Source organism: Protopterus annectens, chromosome 12.part0 (assembly GCF_019279795.1).
Source record: "Protopterus annectens isolate FY-2018-M chromosome 12.part0, PAN1.0, whole genome shotgun sequence".
NCBI lineage: Eukaryota > Metazoa > Chordata > Ceratodontiformes > Protopteridae > Protopterus > Protopterus annectens.
In genome coordinates this window covers 128,408,127-128,422,393 of record NC_056746.1, presented here as the reverse complement: position 1 = coordinate 128,422,393, position 14,267 = coordinate 128,408,127, and positions in this window count along the sequence as shown.

The window sequence follows — 14,267 nt, the reverse complement described above, 5'->3', positions numbered from 1 at the left end:
CACCGGTGGCTTATAAATGCCTGGCCTTCAATGTCCTTTTTGAATGCTAGACATCTTTATTTTATTGGGAAACCTTGGCTAGGGTTATTAGCTTAGTAACAATCTATGAATCTGTGTTGAAAGCATATGTCAGTTGACCTGCTCTCCATTCATGTGCAATGCAAAGCTATATAAAATAGGCCCTATCATGTATAGTACTGTTACATATATAAGAACAAGAGTGATATGACAACATAACACATGGGATAATATCCTTACCTGTAATATCTGTTGAAGTCATATGTGGAATTTGGACCCATTACTTTGAGAATCACAACAACAAAAGGACAACCATGCAAACATTGTGCCACACACTCAGTGCAGTATGATTTGACTTCACATATTGACATGAATATCATAACATAATGGCTACATGATTACCAATAATGTTGGATGGCTGTCGCACATGACTGCATTCAGTGAGACACATTGTAATAATGAATGTTACTGTCAATATATGCTATACAAAGTGATGCTATAAAGAAAACCAGTAAAAATCAAACAATCATAGTAACATGAACTGTTATGCATGAATACCTACATATCAACACAATAAAAAGTAAGCAGGCAATCCCATCCCCAATGTGTCTGCATGGGACGAAATGCATTGGCAACCACTATTATATTATTACTGTAATAAAGTATCTGTACAGTAGCAGTTATACAGGTTATGGAAAACCTCAGAAAGCCTCAATATCTATAGGCGTACCATGTACATTACATGGTAACCAGACATAAACATGGATATATTTTCATTCTGTCACTATCTATAGTGCATGCATAACTAAGCATCAATGAATATCATATCAATATATTAATATTGATATCAATGAATATCAATGAATATGTAGTGTATGGATATACTCAGAATATGCTGCTTTCCGTAACTATGCCATGAAATGCACAGGGTCACCACCAATACATGTGGATGTATTCTCAGTTTGTACTGTTCACTGGGGCTCTTTGCATTTATCTGCAGAAATTCATACGTGGAATTCCTGCTTGTCAGTAATGCAAATGTACCCACCTGTATGCATAGTTATCAATCTTGCATGACTCCAAAATGTCACAGACATTTTGTACTGCAGAAAATGTTGCCAAAGAAGTGACTGTCAATGGGTCGGATTCATGATGGCTTGCACGGAGTCTAAGAGTAGAGTAAGACTCCATGAAGCCATCATGTCCAACGAGCGATCCAGGAACAGCCTGTAGGGGCGTGTAAGAGAGGTCCTAAAACGGCTTGTACACAGACAGGGCTGGGACATGCAAATCACCTCAATTGCAGGTGAAAGGCATGCAAATGAGGTAGATTTTCGATTCAGGAAACCCGAACCTGTCCGAGTAAGAGCAGTGTTAGTTGCAGAAATGTACTCAGTTGACAACTGAGTACCATTCTACAAAAAGCAAAACGGAGCCATGACAGCTCCAAATAAATGTTGCATCCAGTGCAGGAAGCATGCCAATGGCCAAATATACGGCCATTGGAAATGTTCCCTGATGCAAAATTAAAATAAAAGTAATTATTTTTTTTCGGCGATTTCCGATGTATAAGCATAGCGCAGCACCACGCAAACGGAATGCACTCTAAAACCCAGAATCAAATTAAAACCCACAAATGTGGATTTCATTGAAAGTGGTAATATACAATGCAAGGGAATGGCAGGCTGAAGACAACATGACCACTGAGTAGAGGTTGCTAAGGGGGGAAGTTCAGTCTAAGATATGTAACCAAGCATTAGTAGGCAATCCTATGTAAATGAGTGCTAGGATAGTGAATCGCTAGTTTACATAGCAAATGAGCACAGTCAGTGGAGTGTAGGGGTAGGATATGGGGAGTAACAGAGTAGAAGATAGGTGACATCATGAGGGGGGTATGTATGAAAGAAGTGAAGCTCATTGGAGCAGAGTGGCATGTGTCCGCTGTCATTTACACATCATGGAAAGAGGTGTGTCAACAGGTAGGCTAGGGAAAGGCAAGAAATGGAAGGTGTATCCCATGGATAACACCAAAGTTTCTTGCTGAATGCGTATCTGCGTGTGCCTGTAAACCTGAGTAAGACAGAGTGCATGCGTGTAATCGTGAGTGCACGCGTTTAAGTCGGAGTAAGCATGTATAAGGCTGCTTAAAGAGTTGTAAGTGCGTTTGCACTGGTGTGCGCGCATTTTAACCCGAATAAGCAAGTTTTAGTCCATGTAAGCATGTGTGCACGCGTGTTAGCTGCTGTGAGCGTGTTTGCGCTTGTGTGCACGGCGCTCCCCCCCCTGAGGAAACAGAAAGGAAAAAGGAATATATATTTTATTATTACTTAGTTCTTTAACCTTTTCAATGAATCATGCCTTTGATAGATAAATTCTTAATAAATGGAGTGCTTTGATATGGGCAAGTGCCAGCATAGCGAACTGGAGTTTTGTAAAGAATAATATGTCCTTTGAATATCAAACTGATTTGTACAAGATGCTTGTGTTACAAATGTATTAGAACTGTATGCAATTTATATATCAAACTGATTTGTACAAATGTTTGTGCTGTAAATGTATTGGTGAGGTTTGCTTGTGCTAAAATGTATCAACAGTGTACCCTGCTGGAATGAAAAACAATTTACATTTATTATTGTAACTGAATTAAATGTATGAGGGCCGGATTCATGAAGGCTTGCATGGAGTCTTAGAGTAGAGTAAGACTCCATGCAGCCATCATGTCCGATGAGCGATCCAGGAGCAGCCTGTAGGGGCGTGTAAGAGAGCTCCTAAAACGGCTCTTACACGGACAGGGCTGGGATATGCAAATTACCTCAATTGCAAGTGAAAGGCATGCAAATGAGGTAGATTTGCGATTCAGGAAACCCGAACCTGTCCAAGTAAGAGCAGTGTTATTTGCAGAAATGTACTCAGTTGACAACTGAGTACCGTTCTGCAAATAGCAAAACGGAGCCGTGACAGCTCCAAATAAAGGTTGCATCCAGTGCAGGAAGCATGCCAATGGCCAAATATACAGCCATTGGAAATGTTTCCTGATGCAATATGAAAATAAAAATATTGTTTTTTTCACCGATTTCCGATGTTTAAGCATAGCGCAGCGCCGTGCAAATGGGCTGCGCTCTAAAACCCAGAATACTAAAAATTAAAACCCACAAATGTGGATTTTATTGAAATTGTTAATGTACAATACAAGAGAATGGCAGGCTGAAGACAACATGGCCACCGAGTAGAGGTTGCTAAGGGGGGAAGTTCAGTCTAAGAGATGTAACCAAGCATCAGTAGGCAATCCTATGTAAATGAGTGTTAGGATAGTGAATCGCAAGTTTACATAGCAAATGAGCACAGTCAGTGGATTGTAGGAGTAGGATATGGGGAGTAACAGAGTAGAAGATAGGTGACATCACGAGGGGGGTATGTATGAAAGAAGTGAAGCTCATTGGAGCAGAGTGGCATGTGTCAGCTGTCATTTATACATCATGGAAAGAGGTGTGTCAACAGGTATGCTAGGGAAAGGCAAGAAATGGAAGGTGTATGTCGTGGATAACACCAAAGTTTCTTGCTGAATGGGTATGCGCACGTGTGCACGCGTGTAAACCCGAGTAAGACAGAGTGCACACGTGTAAGCGTGAGTGCATGCGTTTAAGCCAGAGTAAGCATGTATAAGGCTGTTTAAAGAGTAGTAAGCACATTTGCGTTGGTGTGCACGTGGTTTAATCCGAATAAGCAAGTTTTAGTCTGTGTAAGCATGTGTGCGTAAGTGTTAACTGGTGTGTGCGTGTTTGCGCTTTTGTGGGCGGTGCTCCCCCCCTGAGGAAACAGAAAGGAAAAAGGAAGCACAACAAATAGTAGGAAGCTACCAGGGAGTACTAGCAGAGCTAGCAGGTGAAAACAATCAGAATCAGGCAATTACACAGGCAGTACACTAGCCCAGCCCAGCCTAGCACTTAAAACTCTGCAAACAACAGTCCAGTATGTTTCTCACAACAGACACTGCAGTAAGCTAATAGAAGTGAAAAATGAAAACGCTTTACTGAGACAAAGGAATGTTAGGGGCTGCCATTGCTGGTTATAAGGTGACATATGCAACATGCTGAGGGTGATGACAATGGAAATGCTGCTGGACAACCCACAGTGAGGAGACAGAGAAGAGTGTACAGGCCCAGGGTAACCTACCAGGGGCTACATGAGCTGGAGATAGTGGAGCGCTATAGAGTGGACAGAGACCTCCTGCAGCAAATTGTTGAGCTGTGCAGGCCACGCCTCACACACAGAACCAACAGAGGGGAACCCATCCCAGTGGAAACCAAGGTATGTGTTGGCCTAAGAATATTAGCAACAGGTACCTTCCAGAGACCAACTGGTGATATGATGGGGATATCACAGGCATCAGCATCCAGGGTACTACACCAGTTCCTGGATGCCATGTCAGCACATGTCGGTGATCATGTATATTTCCCCAATTCTCATGCGGTATTGGCCAGCAATATGCGTCTCTTCCAGCAAATAGCGGAATACCCTGAGGTAGTGGGTGCAATAGACTGCACGCACATATGTATCAAAGCACCAGCCAGTGAGCGGAGTAGGGTCTGCTTTAACCGCAAGGGCTTCCCCTCCATCAACTGCCAGGTCATGTGTGATGCCCAGGGCATAATACTGAATGTGTGTGCAGGCTGCCCTGGAAGCTACCATGATTCCCATATCTGGCATCTGACGCAGCTGTACCAGACATTTGCCAATGGGGACATCCCACATGGTCACCTAGTGGGGGATGCTGGCTATGCACTGGAGCCGTGGCTGATGACACCCATCAGAAACGCACACACACCTGAACAGGAATGCCATAATGAGGCACACGCACAAACACATAATGTAATAGACCGTGTGTTTGGGCTGCTCGAGTCATGGTTCCGGTGCCTGGACACAACTGGTGGAGACTTGCAGTACTCACTAACTACATGTACCCAAGTTGTCATGGTATGTAATATGCTACATAATATGATCCTGCGAAAACAGCTGCAGCAGGACTAGCATAGGCCTGGGCCAAACAGTCCCCACCATTGCCAAGGCCATCACAGGCAGAGCGTGACTCGGAGGAGGAACAACCTGTGCCTGCCCCAGAAGGCAGAAGGAGGCGTGCCCAGTATGCTTTGGCCTTGGCAAAGAGGCAACGCATAGCACATACACTGGCTCAGTAGGAACTCTGGAAATGATACCTCTCTCCGACTCGCACATATAGTAAAAGGGATGCCTAAGTTGACACTACCTGCTTTCAAACATGTACAGGGAGTGTAGTATGTGCATATGACATAGGCAGCCCTGCAGCACCACCTAAGGCATGATTTCCATGTGTTAAGCAACATAAAGCAGTGCTAAATGGCATTTACCACCATGTAGTATATGCAAACAAAATCTCACACACCAACTAGCACAACTGTGGTCAATGTTCAGTAATATTGGGCAACGTCCAGCAATGTTGGTGAATATTGAGCAATGTCGGGCAAGCCTGGTCTAAGTAGGGCATAGCTGAACAAAAGCCAACATGCTCATATTTGCTTAACGGGCCCTTCAGCAGTCTGGTCTGCTCAGTATGAAAATATAAAGCAGTAATGGGCCTCGAACCCAGGATACTGGGCACTATAGCCAAAGTACTGAACCACTAAACCATGACAGTATTGTGGTGGTCAGCTTGTATGAAGGAATGTTGATAAGTCTATGCAAAGTATTTCATGGAAACCCTGCAGGCACAGCATAATCCTTGTCGAGTTATGACACAAAAGTGAGTCCTGCAGTGAGAACAGAACCTGACTTCCAACACACACAGTATAAATGTTAATATCGGTCATGTTCGCACACATCAACCAATGTAGTGGACCTCAGATAGCAACATACTGAAAGCTCACACTGGGCATGCTCACACACTTGAATAAATGAGACAAATGTCAGGCAACAAAACACGGAATGGCAGAACTGGGCATGCTCACACACTTAGGCCATGTCTGAGTACAGCAGTGGGCCACGCATATCTGGCAGTTGCATGTGTTAACCCAGGAACCTGTCACTATACAGCAATCTGCCTTGTGCACACAGTCATATGACAACAGACACATCTATAATATAGTGGAACCCTGTCATAATCAAATATGTTCTGCAGATACCGAAGTTGTTCATAGAAACTGGTAAAGCAAAGATGATAAAGACCTGCAAACAGTATCAGCAATAAACATTGTGCATATTGAAAATTAGCATAGGTTCAGAGGTTGATACTAGGCTATCTGCCCTAGGGCATGTACAAGCCTAGCCAGAGTGTGTTTGGCATTCGCAACCCTGTCAGATTACTACACTGTGTGTGTGAATAGTAGGTCACACAATATAGCCCATGTACGTTTAGGCTAGTGTGCCTCTGTCTAGCAGGGACGCAGAAGATATCCTAGGGGTAAACATACGATCACCCATACAGTTGTCAAGATGTCTCCAGTAGATGGTCAGTGGATGGCTCTGCCTATGTGAAACTGGGATTACATTCTGGAGTGAGTGGAGCCTTGGGGATAAAAATCTGTCCCTCCACAATGTCCTATTAACATCTGTGCTGAGGTATACATCCCTGGAGTGTGTAGCTCCAAGGGAGTCGGATATCCTGAGGTGGAGCATGTCCAGTGATTCTGGGTTGGGTATATCTGTAAACAACAGGCACACATCATATCCGAGTAGGGGGTAAGCAACTGAGTAGAGTTGGAGTTACTGCATGTGAACTGTGCAGGGCATCTGTGTGAGTCCCTAGATCTGCTTGGTGAGGAACTTCCATGGCCAGTACAGTTGCTGCAGGTGTCGGGTAAGGTACACCCCAAATGTGGCATTGTAACCAAGCATGGATGTGATGAGTATAGGGGAAAAATTACCTCACTCGATCTAGATGTGAAACCATACGGGATAAGGTGGCCCACATAGAAGGTGTGTCCAACCAGTTTGGCAATGTGAATGTCAAAGGCGACAGTACGAATAAGTCATGTCCCCAAATCCCTAACAACTCCTACCATATGTAATGGAGTACTACTTATGTGGTAATGTGTGGGCATGTTGTTATTCCCAAAGGGGATGACTATGCAATTAATGGCATTTAGCTGTAGGCCATGGCTCAGGCAGCAGTCATCCATCTCTATTTGACCCTGTTTGAGTATACAAGTGGCAGCTGGAGAGTTGATCATGGCACCCAGTTTGCAGTCAAGTGCAAACATGTTCAGCCATATTCCCCCTGTGGTAGCCTGTACATCAGACAAATATATACTGAACAAGAGAGGTCCCAGGACCGAGCCATGTGGGATGCCACGTGTAACTGGTGTATAGTCAGACATGGCACCTGCAATTCTGACCATGTGGGTGATATCCCTGATCCAGGTATCAATCCATCGTGTGAGATATGTGTCCATATCGATGCTGGTGTGCCTATGCATAATGGCCCAGTGGGTTATTGTGTTGAAGGGTTTTGCAGTGTTCAGGTAGGCTGTGTGGACAGCCGTCCCTATGTCGATGGACCTGTTAGCCATTTAAAGAATACAAACAGGTTCAAGAGGCAAGATCTGCCCACAACAACGCTGAAATGTGTAGTACACAGTGTCTGTAGGTTCCCGATGTCTATGTGTAAGAGTCCCATGACAATACGCTCCATAGCTTTGCAGAACAGGCTACTTAGGCTTATAGGGCAATATTGCCTGTGGTCCGTTGTGGCACCAACTGTGTGGAGTGGGACCACTGTCACTGTACGCCATTCCTTGGGTACATATCCTGTGGTAACTCCGATATTGAACAGTGATGTAATGTGAGGGTTGCGTCTGTCATGATGCTTGTGTAAGATGCAGGCTGGGACACTGTCTGGTCACATTGATACTGTGATGTATGCTTTGGGGAGGGCAGCACTCACCTGCTACTGTGTGATGTCAGGGAGTTTATACTCTGTTGGGATGTATAGTTGCTCCTTAGGGGGGATGGGTGGGAGACATCTGCACTGAACCTGTTTGCCAGGATGTTGGCAATGCCAGTGGGTTCAGGGTAGGTTTAGTCAGTATGCAGTAACTCACAGTATATCAGTGAGTGTCCACCCAGGTTCCTGACATAATTGAAGAAGGCCGTGTGATGGTCCTACGTGTCTGTTGCAATTGTCTGGTAGAAGTGGCCCTTAGAAAAGTTCATGAGTGATCGTAGATGTCTGCTAGTACAGATCACAGATGCCTTCCCAGTCTGGGATTGTGCTCTATCATGTAGTAGCTTCCTCCTGACATTGCACAGCTTATTAATGGCTGGGGTCTACCACACAGGTCCCCTGCCATTGGAGTAGTGAGTCCTGTTGTTATTTGGGATATCACAATCCATGCAGTCCACTAAGTGTCCATAGAATGTGTATGTAAAGGATGCAGCAGTGTGAGCCATATTTGCCACTGTCTCAGGGTCTCTGAAGGATACCACATTGCTTCGGTGACGTGAGACATTGGCTCATGAGAAGTTCACCAAGATTACCCAGGATGGGTGTGTGGAGGGTATATGTATGTCCAGTGAGATACATGTATGTTCTGACCTTACCAATGAGGGGTGTATCGCTGGTGTGGAACATAGAGTCCCCATGTTGGTGATGATCAGGTCTAATATGTATTCCCCCTTGTGGCTGTGCTGACTGGTTGTGCCATATCATATGAGTCTACAAATTGTAGCGACTGTTGGGTGAAGGTGTCGGGGCTTGAGTAGTATCCCCAGTCAATATTTATGTATATGAAGATACACAATATAATGGTGTTTGTGGAGACCTTCATATTTTCCATAGTTCCCACGAAAGCCGAGTGTGGTTCCTGAGTTTGGGAGTGTGTTCTGTAGCAGGCAACAAACTGAAAGGCAGTATTGCACAATGGTAGTTGTATATGTATGGTCTGTGATGCTTTGTGCAGTGCTACTAACCCGGAGGTGTGTGTATCTGTGATGTATATGGATACTCCCCCTAGTTGTGTTGTCTGTTCCAAGTCTTGTTGTCAGACAGCATGCTATGAAACATAACCTGGTAGTGCTGGTGTGCATAAGCGAGCCTGAACCAGGCGTATGTCAGTGCACAGATATCGCTATCCTCCATACTGAGGAGAGTCCTCAGTGGCCGCAATATGAGGTTAACACAACTGTTGTTGAGCAGCATTACCCTTAGTTTCATTTAACCTGTAATGTCTATGGAGGTGTGTTTGTCTTCTGAGCCCTGCTTAAAAAAGGCACTATGGTGGTAGCAAGAGCCTTAGCCAGCATTCCAAAGTCCAAGGGTGACAGGTGCAAGCTGTCCATAGTGAAGCTACATGGCATGTTGAGCATGTCACCATAGGCTGACAGACACTGTATCCTCTATGAATTAAACAAATTTGTTAGGCAACTGTTAAATGTGATATGTGTATCCCTATACTGTGACATAATAATTGGTGGGTGTAAGATGCTAGACAAGGTCAGGGTCATACTGGCCTGGGCTACATGATCAGAGTGTTCCTCCATGTATCATGTCATGTGGTCCAGGGAGTAACGTCTGAGGTTATACACACCAGCATGGATAATGATGGTGCCAGTCTTGTACTTGCTTTGGAGTGACCTGATTGCCTGTGTTATGCAGCAGATCCTGGCACCCAACAGACAGCCCAAAGTGATTATTCCCTTGTTAGGGCTGGTGAGTGGTACGTCAGTGTGTCTGACAATAAGTGTCACGTATTACAAGTGTATCAGGTGTGTTGTTTAGCCTGAAGGGCAGTGACTGTGTGGCACACTGACATTGTGAACTATGTGATATGTGGGTATTGTAGTGGGGTAGCAGGTGTGTGTGTGTCTGCTTTGGAGGTCTCTGCTGCTTAGGTAGAGTACATTTACAGAATCTGAGTATGTCTATGTGTGATAATGTGGTTTGAGTGCTGTTGCTAGAGGATATGTGAGACTGATATGTGGTGTGTGTGGTTACCTTCACCACCTGATAGACTGTGCCAGTCATGGGTCGAGAGAGGTCAGCACCCTGTATGTCTATATAGGTGCATCTCACACATATATCTGAGTTTGTCGGGAGGAGGAGAGGGTTGTCTGTGTACATGAGGCAGATGCGACATTGTGTCAATATCACAATATCCACCAGCTGGACTGAAGAGTACACATGAAACCCCTGGACATGCCAGGATATTATCATGACATACTCTGTAGCCTGATCACAAAGGATCAGTAGGGTGTTAAGCATGTAAAAGAGTATAACAGGGAGTAGTGCTCATGTTCATTGGTGTTTTGTAAAGAGTAGCTGAGAAGGAGTCCAGACTGAATCATGACACTTCCTTCAGCTATGTCATAAATAGCAATGTACACCCATATATGTCCTGAGTCATGGCCAACTGTACCTGAGTGACAATGCCGACATCATGACAGACAGGCCCATATGTACATACCCATCTCCCACTGACAATAGTCCACATCATCATACCAGGAGATATCACATGTAGAATGGATGAGCAGCTACCCCCACTGCCAAAAGCATGGCAGCAAGTGGAATACATTGATTCCCAATATTTGTCATGCACAAACTACAGAACAAACAGATCATGCACCTGAACAGTCAGCTGAGCCTCACCCCCTACACAGGATGTGGAACAGTTGAATGTGTCACAGCTACATATAGCACTCCCCACAAGTGTTGGTGCACAACACACTATGGGAAGTCAAGTCCAGTACACCTATGAAGTCTGATCTGCAAGGTCATGGAGCCATCATGGTTGCAGTCATAAACAGAGCTATTGGAATCTGACATATACACAACCCTACCAACCGTGGTATGTTCATGTGCGGATCATGGTTCCCAAACATGCTAGACTGTTTGCAAGGCAGCCACCCAGGACATACATCAATGAATACATCTACACATGTGTCACATAGACTTTGAATAGCCCTTTATCAACATCCCAGACACATGTAGTATCCACAAAACCAGCAAGCTGTGCATAAATATGTGTCGACATATGACGGAATGTCAATGTGTCCACAGACAGATCACACAAGGTAAGGATTCTGAGGTCTTGTTCAAGCTGTTGACACCTGCTGACCCACATAGACCATACCTGGAAAGACATAAAACAAAGTGTATACACATTACCATCAGTCTGATGATGTCACCATCCTATAACTACAGCAGGAGAAGAAAAGCCAGCCAGTAAAGCAAATAGCGCGCCGTGTTAATGTGTCTTTCTCTAGTATTATAATATAGTTAGGTAGGGGTTTGAATCCTGCAAACTGTGTGTGTGTGTGGGGGTGTATATCTGCAGTTTCCTTTGAGAGGTGTCCCCTTTTTGGAGACTGGGAAAACTCACTAAAAGAGGTACATTCCTCTTTGGAAAGACTGATGATGTCACCATCCTACAAATACAGCCAGAGAAGGAAAACCAGCCAAAAAAGCAAGTAGCATGCCATGTTAATGCATCTCTCTCTAGTATCATAACATAGTTAGGTAGGGGTTTGAATCCTGCAAACAATGAGTGTGTGTGTGTGTGTGTGTGTGTGTGTGTGTGTGTGTGTGTGTGTGTGTGTATGTGTGCAGTTTTCTTTGAGAGGTGTCCCCTTTTTGGAGACTGGGAAAACTCACTAAAAGAGGTACATTCCTCTTTGGAAAGACTGATGATGTCACCATCCTACAAATACAGCCGGAGAAGGGAAACCAGCCAATAAAGCAAATAGTGCACCATGTTAATGCTTGTTTCTCTCTAGTATCATAACCTAGTTAGATAGGGGTTTGAATCCTGCAAACAGTGAGTGTGTGTATGTGTGCAGTTTCCTTTGAGAGGTGTCCCCTTTTTGGAGACTGGGAAAACTCACTAAAAGAGGTACATTCCTCTTTGGAAAGACTGATGATGTCACCATCCTACAAATACAGCCGGAGAAGGGAAACCAGCCAATCAAGCGAATAGTTTGCCATGTTAATGTGTCTCTTTCTAGTATCATAACATAGCTAGGTAGCGGTTTGAATTCTGCAAACAGTGAGTGTGTGTGTGTGTGTGTGTGTGTGTGTGTGTGTGTGTGTGTGTGTGTAGTTTCCTTTGAGAGGTGTCCCCTTTTTGGAGACTGGAAAAACTCACTAAAAGAGGTACATTCCTCTTTGAAAAGACTGATGATGTCACCATCCTACAAATACAGCCGGAGAAGGGAAACCAGCCAGTAAAGCAAGTAGCGCACCGTGTTAATGCATCTTTTCTTAGTATCATAACATAGTTAAGTAGGGGTTTGAATCCTGCAAACAGTGAGTGTGTGTGTATGTGTGCAGATTCCTTTGAGAGGTGTCCCGTTTTTGGAGAGTGGGAAAACTCACTAAAAGAGGTACATTCCTCTTTGGAAAGACTGATGATGTCTCCATCCTACAAATACAGCCAGAGAAGGGAAGCCAGCCAGTAAAGCAAATAGTGCACCATGTTAATGTGTCTCTCTCTAGTATCATAACATAGTTTGGTAGGGGTTTGAATCCTGCAAAGGCTGATTGTGTGACTGTTGGTCAAGGTGGTGTGGGTTTTGCTTTTACTATGGTATGACATAGTATGATTACAACAGTAAGTGCATTGCACACATCAGGTATCTGTGTGGCAAATATATATGTGTACATGTCCCCTCAATCAGTACATATGTGTGAAGCCTGCATATTACATGAATACATTTGTTTCCATTGCCAGGTTGTGCCACTGCTTTTCAGATCATAGGTCACATATGTATGTATGTGACAAGGCCGTCCACTATCGTGTTCTGTGGCACACACACCCATGACAGTTACTTAAGAGTAGTGTGAGTGAGGGTATATGCCTGGGGTATATATCAGACATTGTCATACACAACAAAGTCTGCCAAGAATGGACAGTCTTTATAGGTGTACGACTGCCTTGTGGATATGCATTCAGGCCTCTAATGTCCTATGTGATACACCTTGGGACTACACAATGCCTATGGATATGTGGATACCAAGGGACACATGACATAACATGAGTCTGTATGTACACATTGATACCCAACATACATGTTGCGGGCTACCACCTGTGTAGTACTGACGGGATAGTATGTATAGTACTTGAGGATGACTATGCCATAGTCGGCTTACTGCTATACAGCATGTATCAGACAACAGGTATCTGTCTGTATGATACCCTTGTGTAGGATATGCGTCCCATCCAGGGAATGCATTGTAGGCCAATCCATGCATTTCCAGATTTGGATGGACACATCCATAGTGTATCTGCATGTACCTAAGGGGCTATATGACAAACAGGTGTGGTCACAGTAATGGGTGGCGGTCATTACCACTGGTTAGTGTTATAGTGTAGCACCGGAAGGATCCAATTGATACTGGGTTCCCTACTACTGTGTGTCATTTGTCAGGACATCATCCAATGATTGCTTATAGTCATGCTGCTGAGGTTGTGTATACTACCAGACCGCAAATCATTGACAGATATTAACGGTATCACCCACAGCATAGTGTCAACCCATGTCATACACATGTCTATCCATGTTAGTACATAACTGTAGTAGAATGCATACTGGCCATTGAAAGATGCTATGAGATGTTAGCAATGTGTACGACAGGGTATGCCACACATCTCATGTGTCCACTATGCATGTACATCCAGACAGTGCACACCCACCATGTTCACAGATGTACACTTGCTAATCTGTACTGCACACATCACACATGTACTGTCCACTCACTAACACATGCTGGCAACACATTACACTTCAACCAAGTGGCACATGGGTGGATAATACATACTCAGACCTAACAGTGGTGTAAACAATGCTACATTGACAATCAGAGCTTTGATGCATAATGTCTGCTCAGATATGCCTACAAGGCTGTAGTTAGACTTCCTTGTTGACAACTTGCTATTATTGCTACACTGCTATAGTGTCACCCTGTGCATCAGCACCATGTTAGCCTGTCCCTCTGTCAGTAATGCAGATGACAGGAGGTGGCACAGGCATCATCATATGCACAGGGCATTTTGTTGTTTGCCAGAGCCTGACATTGACCCATCCAATCAACACTTGTTTGTGTGTGTGTGTGTGTGTGTGTGTGTGTGTGTGTGTGTGTGTGTGTGTGTGTGTGTGTGCATGACAACAGTATAGCATGGGCCAATGTTGATGTAATGTGTGTGTGTATGTGTGAGCCCTAGTTGTTTGCTTAATGTGTGTGTGTCTGCATGCACACAGTTCCACCATGTGGCTGCCATATACGG